This window comes from Oryx dammah, unplaced genomic scaffold, assembly GCF_014754425.2.
Source record: "Oryx dammah isolate SB20612 unplaced genomic scaffold, SCBI_Odam_1.1 HiC_scaffold_26, whole genome shotgun sequence".
NCBI lineage: Eukaryota > Metazoa > Chordata > Mammalia > Artiodactyla > Bovidae > Oryx > Oryx dammah.
This window is the reverse complement of record NW_024070210.1, coordinates 96,819,749-96,832,628: the sequence shown is the minus strand read 5'-3', so window position 1 is coordinate 96,832,628 and position 12,880 is coordinate 96,819,749.

Below are 12,880 nucleotides of genomic sequence, written 5' to 3'. Positions count from 1 at the left end.
AACAAGAAGATCCAACCAGTCAATACTAAAGGAAATCAGTCCTGAATATTCTTTGAAAGAACTGATGCTGAAGCTGAAACTCCAGTACTTTGGCCACCTGATGCGAAGAACTGACTCATTTGAAAAGACCTTGATGCTGGGAAAGATCAAAGGTGGGAGGAGAAGGGGACCACAGAGGATGAGATGGCTGGATGGCATCATCGACTCGATGGACATGAGTTTGAGCAAGCTCTGGGAGTTGGTGATAGACAGGGAAGCCTGGCATGCTGCAGTCCATGGGGTGGCAAAGAGTCGGATATGACTGAACGACTGAACTGAACTGAGGAAGTAGCAAAAATTGTGTATGCTTGGAACTGGTTATTCCTCACTAGGGATAGGCTCTGGCTGATAGCAGAGGATCTATAATTAGTCATGTAAGAAACATGGATCAGCCTCCCTTCCCACTCAGCACTGGTCAAGCTTTTACTAAATATCCAGTTTTGGGCTCAGCAACTAAAGTGTGATACTGAAAATCTGGAGGGAATTCAGGAAAGAACAATGAAATGATTAGGAAACATTCACCCATGAGGAAAATATAAAGAAACAGCACTTATTTAACCTAGAAAAGAAAAGGCTCAAGGGAAACTTAGTAATTTCCTTTAAATAGACAAAGGCTAATATAAGAGTGACATGAACATGATTATTTTTACTGATAATCATTTAAGAGGTGATATTGCAGCAGAAAAAATACTAAGTTAATATTAGGAAAACTTAGTAAGGTCTGTGATCTATTGAAAACTATGGAACCCTGGGAGTAATACTTTTTACAGACATTTAAGACAGCAATCCTCTGGTGATACCTTGCTCCTTAGGGAAAAATGGATGAAATGTGTTTCTAAAAGTTCACCCTCTGAAAAGTGAAAAATTTTTAGGACAAATAACAGTACATCTCACATGTACCCTCAATATCAAAGTCTATTTGTAAGGATTCCAAGGGTTAAAAATGGTATATACCTTGCATTAATAATGCAAATTAGAATCAAGTAAATAAACAACAGAAGTTTAGGCAAAGCAAATAAAACAAAGCATACTCTGTGTCGGCTTCTTAGTAGCGTGCTAAAAATGACACTCAAACATAATATAACAAAGTGTGGAGAGACCTGCATGATAAAAATCTGTTGCCTCCAGCTAACAGCAACGTAAGGGAGCCATTTGGAAGTGAATCTTCTCACCCCAATTGACAGGCTCCAGTCCCAGGAGAGAACCTAAGCCAGATTTACCAGCAAAGCCACTCCTAGACTCTGACCCTCAGAAACCATGTTAGACAATAAATGTGTCCATGATTTGAAACCACTAAATTGAGCTAATTGGTTATGCAGCAGAAGATTAAAGACACAAGGATGCTACAGGAAGGCAGGAGTGATAAATTGTGTCAAATGTTGCAAAGAGTTGCATATGAAATAGAAAGGTGGAAGCCAGGCTAGAAATGGGTCAGTGTGCCAAGAGAGATGAGAATGCAGAGAAAGTAGACGTTTCTCTTGAGAAGTCCAGCTCGGGAGGGAGGGAGGAGAGAAATTGGGCAGCAACCCTGCAGTGGACCAAGAGGACAACCCAAGCAGCACAACGCTTGAAGATGAAGAAGGGCCGGGATGCAGGGCAAAAGTCCATGGCTGACTTGTGACAGGAGGAGAGCAAAGACGACAGGTGCAAAGGCAGGTAACATTTTACATCTTGTTAACACTGCTGCTGCTTAGTCGCTTCAGTCATGTCTGATTCTATGTGACCTTATGGACTGTAGCCTGCCAGGCTCCTCTGTCCATGGGATTCTCCAAACATGACTACTAAAGTGGGTTGCCATGCCCTCCCTCCAAGGGGATCTTCCCCACCCAGGGATTCAACCCAGGTCTCCTGCATTGCAGGCAGATTCTTTACCGCTGGGCCGCCACGGAAGCCCTTGTTAACACTATTTTCTCCATAATAATAAGGTAGGGTAAATCCTTGTCCATAGTCCCTCACAGGTAGGCCTCTTGTGTCTACCTGGGGACAGCCAGCCCTCTAATCACAGTCTCCAGGGGTGTGGTCCGCTGCCCTGTTTCTAGGAAGGGAATGCCTTCCCAGAAAGCTACTCCTGAAATGAGACTGCATAAATCTTCACTCTGACATTAGAGAAAAACCTGACTCCTTATGTTCATTCAGGGAATTACAGCTTTTCAAAGATGCCAAACAAAAGAATATATATTTTTAAGTGGATATATGTATAAACTGATTCACTTTGCTGTATGCCTGAAACTGACAACAATGTAAATCAAATATACTCAAATAAAAAAAAATTTAAGAGATACGTTATTTCCCTAGATATAGTATTTGGGATCAGGAGGGGTTGTGTGTACGTGTCTGTGTTAGTCGCTCAGTCATGTCCAATTCTTTGGGACCCCGTGGGCTGTTGCCAGCCAGGCTCCTCTGTCCATGGGATTCTCCAGGCAAGAATACTGGAGTGGATTGCCATTTCCTTCTCCAAGGAGGGGCTGAGGACTTCGTTTTTATTTTTCACATATTAGAATATACATTTTACTTTTTTAATTAAAAATTATTCAAGACCCTTTAAAACAGAGGTCTCCAACCTCCAGGATCTAATGCCTGATGTTCTGGGGCGGATCTGATCTAATAAGAACAGAAAGAGAATGCACAATAAATGTAATGTACTTGAATCATTGCAAAACCATCCCTTCTACTCCAATCCCTGGAAAAATTCTCTTCCATGAAACCAGTCCCTGGTCCAAAAAGGTTGGAGACCACTGCTTTAAAACATCTCTAACTATATTTAAAATATCATTTGCTTGCTTCAGATATTTCAATATAAAGAGTTAGTAATCAGTTTACTAGATCTACAGTTTTGTCCATTCTGTTGGTTTTGTACGTCAGTTCCCTTCCCAATCCCACTCGAGCCACAACAATCTCCAAGTTGCAGGTCTTCGGTCACCACATAACACACCTCCTGTAGCTATTCCTTGTTGGCCGTTTTGGTCCTTTGGTCACTGCAAACTGTTACCCGTATGCTTAAGCAGCCCCATCCTGTTGTCTGCCTTTACCAAGTTAGCTTGGTCAGACCTCACATTCACACACAATGCTCCCTCAGCGGGTTGCAGCTAGGGGACCTAAAGCCAGAAGCAGCCCATTCCTGGAAGCCAAGTCCACAGGCTTCGGAGATTGTTTTTCCTCAGTTTTCAGAGATTACTTATTTTCAGGTTTCACACATTCTTTAGAAGGGCTTTGCTGCCACATATTACTGATGAGCCTTTTATCCCCCATATACATACAGACTCCAGTTTTTACTCAGACTAGCAGGGAACATAACGTTGTGTTGGTGCCTTTTTTGGGGAGACTCTCAGAAATACTGCCAAGAATTCCTCCAGTTGTTCAAGATCTTGCAGCAGGATCCCAGACATGGTCTTTATCCATGAAAGCCCACACAGATGATGTAAAATTTTAGGATCTTTTGAACTTGAAGACAACATCAATATACATAACTGGAATGGGTCAAGTCTTAAATTTAGTGAAATATCATAAACCACTCTGAACTTTTCTCTGTGACAGAGATCTGTGTATTAGATCACTGAGTCTCATAGTCGGATGCCCAGAACAGCAGCAGCATCTGGAAACTAGTTAGAAAGGCAGATGGCTGCATTACACTTTAAGGAGGTAGAGCCAGCCATCTCTCTCTTTTTTTTTTTTTTTTTACTTTACAATACTGTATTGGTTTTGCCATACATTGACATGAATCCACCACAGGTGTACGAGTTCCCAACGCTGAACTCCCCTCCCACCACCCTCCCCATATCATCTCTCTGGGTTATCCCAGTGCAAGAGACATGTATACACCAATGTTCATCGCAGCACTGTTTATAATAGCCAGGACATGGAAGCAACCTAGATGTCCATCAGCAGATGAATGGATAAGAAAGCTGTGGTACATATACACAATGGAGTATTCAGTTCAGTTCAGTTCAGTCGCTCAGTCGTGTCTGACTCTTTGTGACCCCATGAATCGCAGCACGCCAGGCCTCCCTGTCCATCACCATCTCCCGGAGTTCACACACACCCACGTCCATCAAGTCCATGATGATGCCATCCAGCCATCTCATCCTTGGTCGTCCCCTTCTCTTCCTGCCCCCAATCCCTCCCAGCATCAGAGTCTTTTCCAATGAGTCAACTCTTTGCATGAGGTGGCCAAAGTACTGGAGCTTCAGCTTTAGCATCATTCCTTCCAAAGAAATCCCAGGGCTGATCTTCAGAATGGACTGGTTGGATCTCCTTGCAGTCCAAGGGACTCTCAGGAGTCTTCTCCAACACCACAGTTCAAAAGCATCAATTCTTCGGCACTCAGTCTTCTTCACACTCCAACTCTCACATCCATACATGACCAATGGAAAAACCATAGCCTTGACTAGACGGACCTTAGTCGGCAAAGTAATGTCTCTGCTTTTGAATATGCTATCTAGGTTGGTTATAACTTTTCTTCCAAGGAGTAAGCGTCTTTTAATTTCATGGCTGCAGTAACCATCTGCAGTGATTTTGGAGCCCCCCAAAATAAAGTCTGACACTGTTTCCACTGTTTCCCCATCTATTTCCCATGAAGTGATGGGACCGGATGCCATGATCTTCGTTTTCTGAATGTTGAGCTTTAAGCCAACTTTTTCACTCTCTTCTTTCACTTTCAGCAAGAGGCTTTTTGGCTCCTCTTCATTTTCTGCCATAAGGGTGGTGTCATCTGCATATCTGAGTTTATTGGTATTTTTCCTGGCAATCTTGATTCCAGCTTGTGTTTCTTCCAGCCAAGCATTTCTCATAATGTACTCTTCATATAAGTTAAATAAGCAGGGTGACAATATACAGCCTTGAAATACTCTTTTTCCTATTTGGAACCAGTCTGTTGTTCCATGTTCAGTTCCAACTGTTGCTTCCTGACCTGCATACAGATTATCCGGAATACATTTGAATCAGTTCTAATGAGGTGGATGAAACTGGAGCCAATTATACAGAGTGAAGTAAGCCAGAAAGAAAAACACCAATACAGTATACTAACACATATATACGGAATTTAGAAAGATGGTAATGATAACCCTGTATGCGAGACAACAAAAGAGACACAGATGTAAAGAACAACTTTTGGACTCTGTGGGAGAGGGAGAGGGTGGGATGATTTGGGAGAATGGCATTGAAACATGTATACTATCATGTAAGAAACGAATCGCTAGTCTAGGTTCGATACAGGATACAGCCATCTCTTTTAACACACCCCATTTGCAGGGGACTTTGATGCTCACTAAAGCTTGAGAGCAACCGACTTCGATTTTGCTAAGTGGCTCACCTTATTGCAGAACCAAATGCTGTGAATTTGACTTGGGGATGTTTAGAAAACTCCTCTCAGAGAACAATTCTATAAGCAGGGATAGAATGCCAATTATTAACTTGTACATTGAGAGAGCTGGCCAACTTCTCAGTGGAGATTTTGGACATGAGAAAAGATAATGTAGGATTCTGGTAAGGAGGTAAACAGTCACTCTGATGGTAGGCATCTCGCAGACCTCCCGTTCCTGGGGAAGAATGAGTAATGGCTCTTCTTTCGGAAAGGGGAGGCTTTAAAAAAAACAATGATTGTTGATACTGTTGGTGTGAAATATAAAGGGTGAAAAGGAAAGACTTCAGAAACATCAGCAGAGACTGCTAATTTTGCTTTGTTTTTGTTTGTCCCCTTCTAAAGGGACATTGAAAACACTTGTGTTTTTTGGCTCTAAGTTGACAGGAGCTGTGTCAAGGGCCAATACGGGGCCATAAAGGACAGAAATAAACTATTTCTCAGGGTCTTCTGCATCACATCTGCACCCCACAAGTTGAATCCTGCAAGTACACAAGCTAAATCCTCACAGCTCAGAAAGAGGTCCCCTGCCATTCCAACCCTGACTGGCACAAGAACCAGGCCCTGATGCACAAAATCTGATCCACTCCCTTACTTTCAGAACTCACAGGTTTTTCTCTCTACTAAGTAAGATTATTTCCAGGAAAACAAAATTTAAGGTATAATGAAGATGATAAACAATTACATGCTGCGTAAAATACAGAATTGCTTCTGTCAAACAGCAAAATTGTCACCTGGATTAATACACTTTGGCTCCTAACAAAGAGTCACTGACTAGATAGAAAAAGAGAATTAACCTGAGAACGTATTAACTGCTCAGATCTCTTACTCTCTGTTGTTGTTAGTCACTCAGTCGTGTCTGACTCTTTGAGACACTCTAAACTATATTTTTGGGGGCTCCAAAATCACTGCAGATGGTGACTGCAGCCATGAAATTAAAAGACGCTTACTCCTTGGAAGGAAAGTTATGACCAACCTAGACAGCATATTCAAAAGCAGAGACATTACTTTGCCAACAAAGGTCCGTCTAGTCAAGGCTATGGTTTTTCCTGTGGTCATGTATGGATGTGAGAGTTGGACTGTGAAGAAGGCTGAGCACCGAAGAATTGATGCTTTTGAACTGTGGTGTTGGAGAAGACTCTTGAGAGTCCCTTGGACTGCAAGGAGATCCAACCACTCCATTCTAAAGGAGATCGGTCCTGGGTGTTCTTTGGAAGAAATGATGCTAAAGTTGAAACTCCAGTACTTTGGCCACCTCATGTGAAGAGTTGACTCATTGGAAAAGACTCTGATGCTGGGAGGGATTAGGGACAGGAGGAGAAGGGGACAACAGAGGATGAGATGGCTGGATGGCATCACCGACTCGATGGACGTGAGTTTGGGTGAACTCCGGGAGTTGGTGATGGACAGGGAGACCTGACGTGCTGCGATTCATGGGGTTCCAAAGAGTCGGACATGACTGAGCAACTGAAATGAACTGAACTGAACTGAACTGAAACTGTAGCCCACCAAGCACCTCAGTCCATAGGATTCTCCAGGCCAGAATACTGGAGTGGGTTGCCATTTCCTTCTCCAGGCAATCCTTCCCAACCCAGGGATCAAACCCAGGTCTCCCACATTGCACGGGGATTCTTTACCATCTGAGCCACCAAGGAAAGGTAGCACAAAATTCTCCTTACTTCTAGCCTCAGATACATTTTTGTCACCAGCCTCATTTCTTACCCCAATTTTATCTCTGCTTCATCCAGCTTCAATGCTTTCCCTTAAATGCAGTCCAAAATGATCTCATCCCTGAACCTGAAGTAACTGCTGCCTGCATAATTCACTTGACACTTGGCCGTGTACTTGTCTTATCACATCTCCTTTCTCATTGATTTCCCTATATTCTCAGGCAATTTAGACACAACCTTCAAGAACTCCAAATTGTTTATTATATAATTTGTGTCTATGTTTGGACTTCACTAAATAATTTTTATGTTGTGCCTATGTGTATAAATCTCAAATATTATAACTGGAAGAATTATTCATTTCATTCTAACTTAGCAGTTTAATCATCTGTTGTTCATCAAACTATCTGGATTAACTTTTTGCTTCAGTCCCATTTAATACTGGGCTAGGCACTGAGTATAAAACAGCATCTGCTGGTAAGACAAAGACAAATAAAACAATACCTGCACACAAGCATTGTCCATCGAATAAGTCTGCCTAAAGCCAACTCTGCTGCAAAAGTCAGAAGCAATTTATGAAGTCAGAGAAGATAAACACATATTAGTACCTGGAAGTTTGCTATAGAAAGTATTGGGTTGAGAGGAGAGAAAAAAGAAAAGAGCAAAAAGAAACCAAATAACGTGGAGGGTCCCTGAAGGAGGTAGAGAGGACCAGTGATGACAGGTTGATGCCAGTTCCTCCCAGAATGTGGTGCAGTCAGAAGCTGAGCACCATCCACGGTACTGATGTCAGAAATAGCTACCCTTCCCTCTGAAAAACTGGCCCCAGGCTCTAGGGAACTCACGCTTGGGTTATTGCTTTAGTCCCTCAACAGCTCCTCCTCTGCTCCCTGTTTCTAACTTATAACTGGCTCAAGGTGCAGCTGCAATGAGAAGTCCTAGCCCATCTCCAGAGCTGCTCATGTGCTTTCATTTTCTAGTAAGCATTACTCCCTTTTACTTTATGAAATAAGCTTCAGGTATTAAATTTATATCCCACGTTCTTCCATAACTGCCCTGAAAGTATTTAAACGGCTCTATACTGAGTCTGGAGAAGGCAATGGCAGCCCACTCCAGTACTCTTGCCTGGAAAATCCCATGGGCAGAGGAGCCTGGTAGGCTGCAGTCCATGTGGTCGCTAAGAGTCGGACACGACTGAGGGACTTCACTTTCACTTTTCACTTTTATGCATTGGAGAAAGAAATGGCAACCCACTCCAGTGTTCTTGCCTGGAGAATCCCAGGGATGGTGGGCTGCCGTCTTTGGGGTCGCACAGAGTCGAACATTACTGAAATGACTTAGCAGCAGCAGCATACTCGGTCTACTGCCAAACCCAGAGGTAAGACAAATGTTAAGGACCCAAACTAAGGCCCTGGCCTCAGAGAACTAGAGGAGGGGGTGTGTGTGAGTGAGGAACCAGAGCTGATAGAAACTGGAGACAGCTTGATGTGAAGAGAAAGAAAAGAAAAGGAGGGAATAGTAACTTCCAGGTTTCTGGTACATGTAGCAAGGTCATTTCTAAAAGAGGGACTCCTGGAGCCCATGTATATTTTAGAAAAACAATGAGTTCAAGCTTGGATGTGTTAAATCATCAGGCATCAATGACATAGCCAACTGCAGGAGACCAGTAGGCATTAGGCTTACTTGACTGAAGCTCAAAAGCTCAAGAGAGAATCTACAGACGTGAGACTCATCATCACACAGGCAGTGAGCGAAGGCATGTAGCGGGTGCAATAGCTCAGCGAAGATACACAGAAGAAAGGAGAGCAATGGTCTGGGAAATATCCGTATGTAAGAGGTGTGCAGAGGAGACTACCAAAGATCCTGTGAAAGAACTTTGAGAAAGATATGAACAGGAAAAATTTTCTCCATTAAATGCAAATAACATATATATCCCACAGGTTTTGTGAATTGGACAATGTGTGTATATAAAACAATATTAATGTCCCTGACAGACCAGATACATGTTAGGTACCCAATAAATGGTAAGTTTCATTATTAATGTTACTATTTATAATAAAAATAATGGTTGAGTTCTCCTTAGGTCTTTGGGTAGGTGTCTGCTCTTTAGAACGTGTGTGTGCTAAGTCGCTTCGGTTGTATCTGGCTCTTTCTGACCCTGTGGACTGTAGCCCACCAGGCTCCTCTGTCCATGGGATTCCCAGGCAAGAATACTGAAATGAGTTACCGTGCCCTCCCCTCCAGGGGATCTTCCTGACCCAGGGAGAAAACCCACATTTCTTACGTCTCCTGCATTGGCAGGCGGATTCTTTACCACTAACACCACTGGGAAGCCCGTTTTTTTATAATACCTCTTAACAAAGTTAGATCAACTCTAAAATGTTGGAATATAGTTTAGTCTGGGATGAAAGCCTTTAAGTGAAAAATGCAGATGACATACCTGAAACAAACAAATGAAAATATAAAATTGCGAGGTAAAAAATATGTAATTTAATAACTATATTTACTATTCTGTCTCTTCTGTTACTGTATGTGGTCAGTTTATGGGAGCAGTGAAGTGATCATACCAGTTGAGAATAAAGCTTAGAAAAATGAAAAGAATATTAACCAGCTAAGGAATGGCTAGAAGTAGCAAAGGCCTTGTCTGTAAACATGTGGCTGAGGAGTTTTGGAAGCACCTCCTTTTATTTAAGGTATAAGGCACGAGCACACACTTAATAAATATTTGCCGAATGAAATGAGTGAATGTGAGAGCTGTGCCCACATGGCTTACTGTTGGATTTCTTCACCTGGCCTTCCCAGAGGCACCTCACATTTAATCTATAAAGTGGACCTTACTATCTTCCCCCCAAAGATGCCCCCTTGCTCGCTTCCCTAAGGAGGTTAATGCCATTACCCTTCACCCAGGTGAAGGTTCTGGGATCTGCTCCCTCCCTCACCCCCAGATCACCATGTCCCACTGTGGGACATCCCAAAAGCACTCCATTCTCCAGCCAAAGTCACAGCAGGCCCTCTAACACTTAAACATTCCCACATCTCTGCCCTGTTTAATGCCTCCAATGGCTCCACACTGCTGCAGGAAAAATTTCAAACTCTTTGATAGAATAAAAGTTCAGCTTGTCTCCACTAAGTCCATCCATTCCCCGGTCATCCAGAAGCCCCTGATGCTCTCTGGAGCCTTGTGCCATTTCACACAGCCCTGCCTTTCTGAAGGGGTTTCCTTCCCACTTCATCTTCCAGGATGCTCCCTTAGACACACCACTTCTTCAAGGCCTTCCTGACAACTGTCATTTCATACTGCCATAGGTAGAAAGAACTCCTCTCTCTGTTGTTCCTTCACTCTGCCACTGCACATCATAACACCTATAGTATTTTATTGCAATTATGTGTATAAATGTGCCTGATCTGAGAGTATTAGCTCTTGGAAAGTAAAGTCACTTTTAGTCCCTCTTGTATCCTCTGAAATGAGCACAGTGGCCTGGCCCATAGTCAGTGCCCAGCGAATGTTGGTCTGCATTTACATTTCATTATTCATATATTAGCACTTGTTATCTATTAGAGTAGGTTTTAAATTTCATGCTGTAGTTTATTCAGCAGTCTTGGTGAATGGGGTCTGAGTAAAGCAGGTTCAGAGACCTAACACCTTTTTGTACATTGATAAAATAAATGATTCCAGAATTCAAAAGGATGCAGAAATTCCTAGACTGCTGTTTCAAAAATACAATAACCACATCAAGATAAATATATCCAGTGAGAACCATCTGGTCTCTATAGACACCTTCTCTACTTCTGCCTGAATTACAACAACCTACATTGTGTTTACATGTAAAGGAGTTCTTTGGGACTAAGTATAAAAATATAATGGGGTTTTAAGAAGAAAATTATGAAACGCTACTCAGGAATATAAAACTTTAACTACCTAAAAGCAAAATAGGCAAAGGATATAAACGAGTAATTCACAAAAGAAATAGCACTGCTCATGTACTCCAGTGGACCACAAAATGTGGAGAAGGGAATGGCAACCACTTCAGTATTCTTGCCTTGAGAACACCATGAACAGTATGAAAAGGCGAAATAATAGGATATTGAAAGAGGAACTCCCCAGGTCAGTAGGTGCCCAATATGCTACTGGAGATCAGTGGAGAAATAACTCCAGAAAGAATGAAGGGATGGAGCCAAAGCAAAAACAATACCCAGCTTGGATGTGACTGGTGATAGAAGCAAGGTCTGATGCTGTAAAGGGCAGTATTGCATAGGAACCTGGAATGCTAGGTCCATGAATCAAGGCAAATTGGAAGTGGTCAGACAGGAGATGGCAAGAGTGAATGTCGACATTCTAGGAATCAGCAAACTAAAACGGACTAGAATGGGTGAATTTAACACAGGTGACCATTATATCTATTACTGCGGGCAGGAATCTCTTAGAAGAAATGGAGTAGCCATCATGGTCAACAAAAGAGTCTGAAATGCAGTACTTGGGTGCAATCTCAAAAATGACAGAATGATCCCTGTTCATTTCCAAGGCAAACCATTCAATACCACGGTAATCCAAGTCTATGCCCCAACCAGTAACACTGAAGAAGCTGAAGTTGAACAGTTCTATGAAGACCTACAAGACCTTTTAGAACTAACATGCAAAAAAGATGTCCTTTTCATTATAGGGGACTGAAAGGCAAAAGTAGGAAGTTAAGAAACACCTGGAGTAACAGGCAAATTTGGCCTTGGAATACGGAATGAAACAGGGCAAAGACTAATAGAGTTTTGCCTAGAAAATGCACTGGTCATAGCAAACACCCTCTTCCAACAACACAACAGAAGACTCTACACATGAACATCACCAGACGGTCAACACTGAAATCAGATTGATTATATTCTTTGCAGCCAAAGATGGAGAAGCTCTATACAGTCAACAAAAATAAGACCAGGAGCTGACTGTGGCTCAGATCATGAACTCCTTATTGCCAAATTCAGACTGAAATTGAAGAAAGTAAGGAAAACCACTAGACCATTCAGGTATGACCTAAATCAAATCCCTTATGATTATACAGTAGAAGTGAGAAATAGATTTAAGGGTCTAGATCTGATAGACAGAGTGCCTGATGAATTATGAACGGAGGTTCATGACATTATACAGGAGACAGGGATCAAGACCATCCCCATGGGAAAGAAATGCAAAAAAGCAAAATGGCTGTCTGAGGAGGCTTTACAAATAGCTGTGAAAAGAAGAGAAGCGAAAAGCAAAGGAGAAAAGGAAAGATATAAGCATCTGAATGCAGAGTTCCAAAGAGTAGCAAGAAGAGATAAGAAAGCCTTCCTCAGTGATCAGTGCAAAGAAATAGAGGCAAACAACAGAATGAGAAAGACTAGAGATCTCGTCAAGAAAATTAGAGATACCAAGGGAACATTTCATGCAAAGATGGGCTTGATAAAGGACAGAAAAGGTATGGACCTAACAGAAGCAGAAGATATTAAGTAGAGGTGGCAAGAATACACAGAAGAACTGTACAAAAAAATCTTCACGACCCAGATAATCACGATGGTGTGATCACTCACCTAGAGCCAGACATGCTGGATTGTGGAGTCAAGTGGGCCCTAGAAAGCATTGCTACGAACAAAACTAGTGGAGGTGATGGAATTCCAGTGGAGCTGTTTCAAATCCTGAAAGATGATGCTGTGAAAGTGCTACACTCAATATGCCAGCAAATTTGGAAAACTCAGCAGTGGCCACAGGACTGGAAAATGTCACTTTTCATTCCAATCCCAAAGAAAGACAATGCCAAAGAATGCTCAAACTACTGCACAATTGCACTCATCTCAC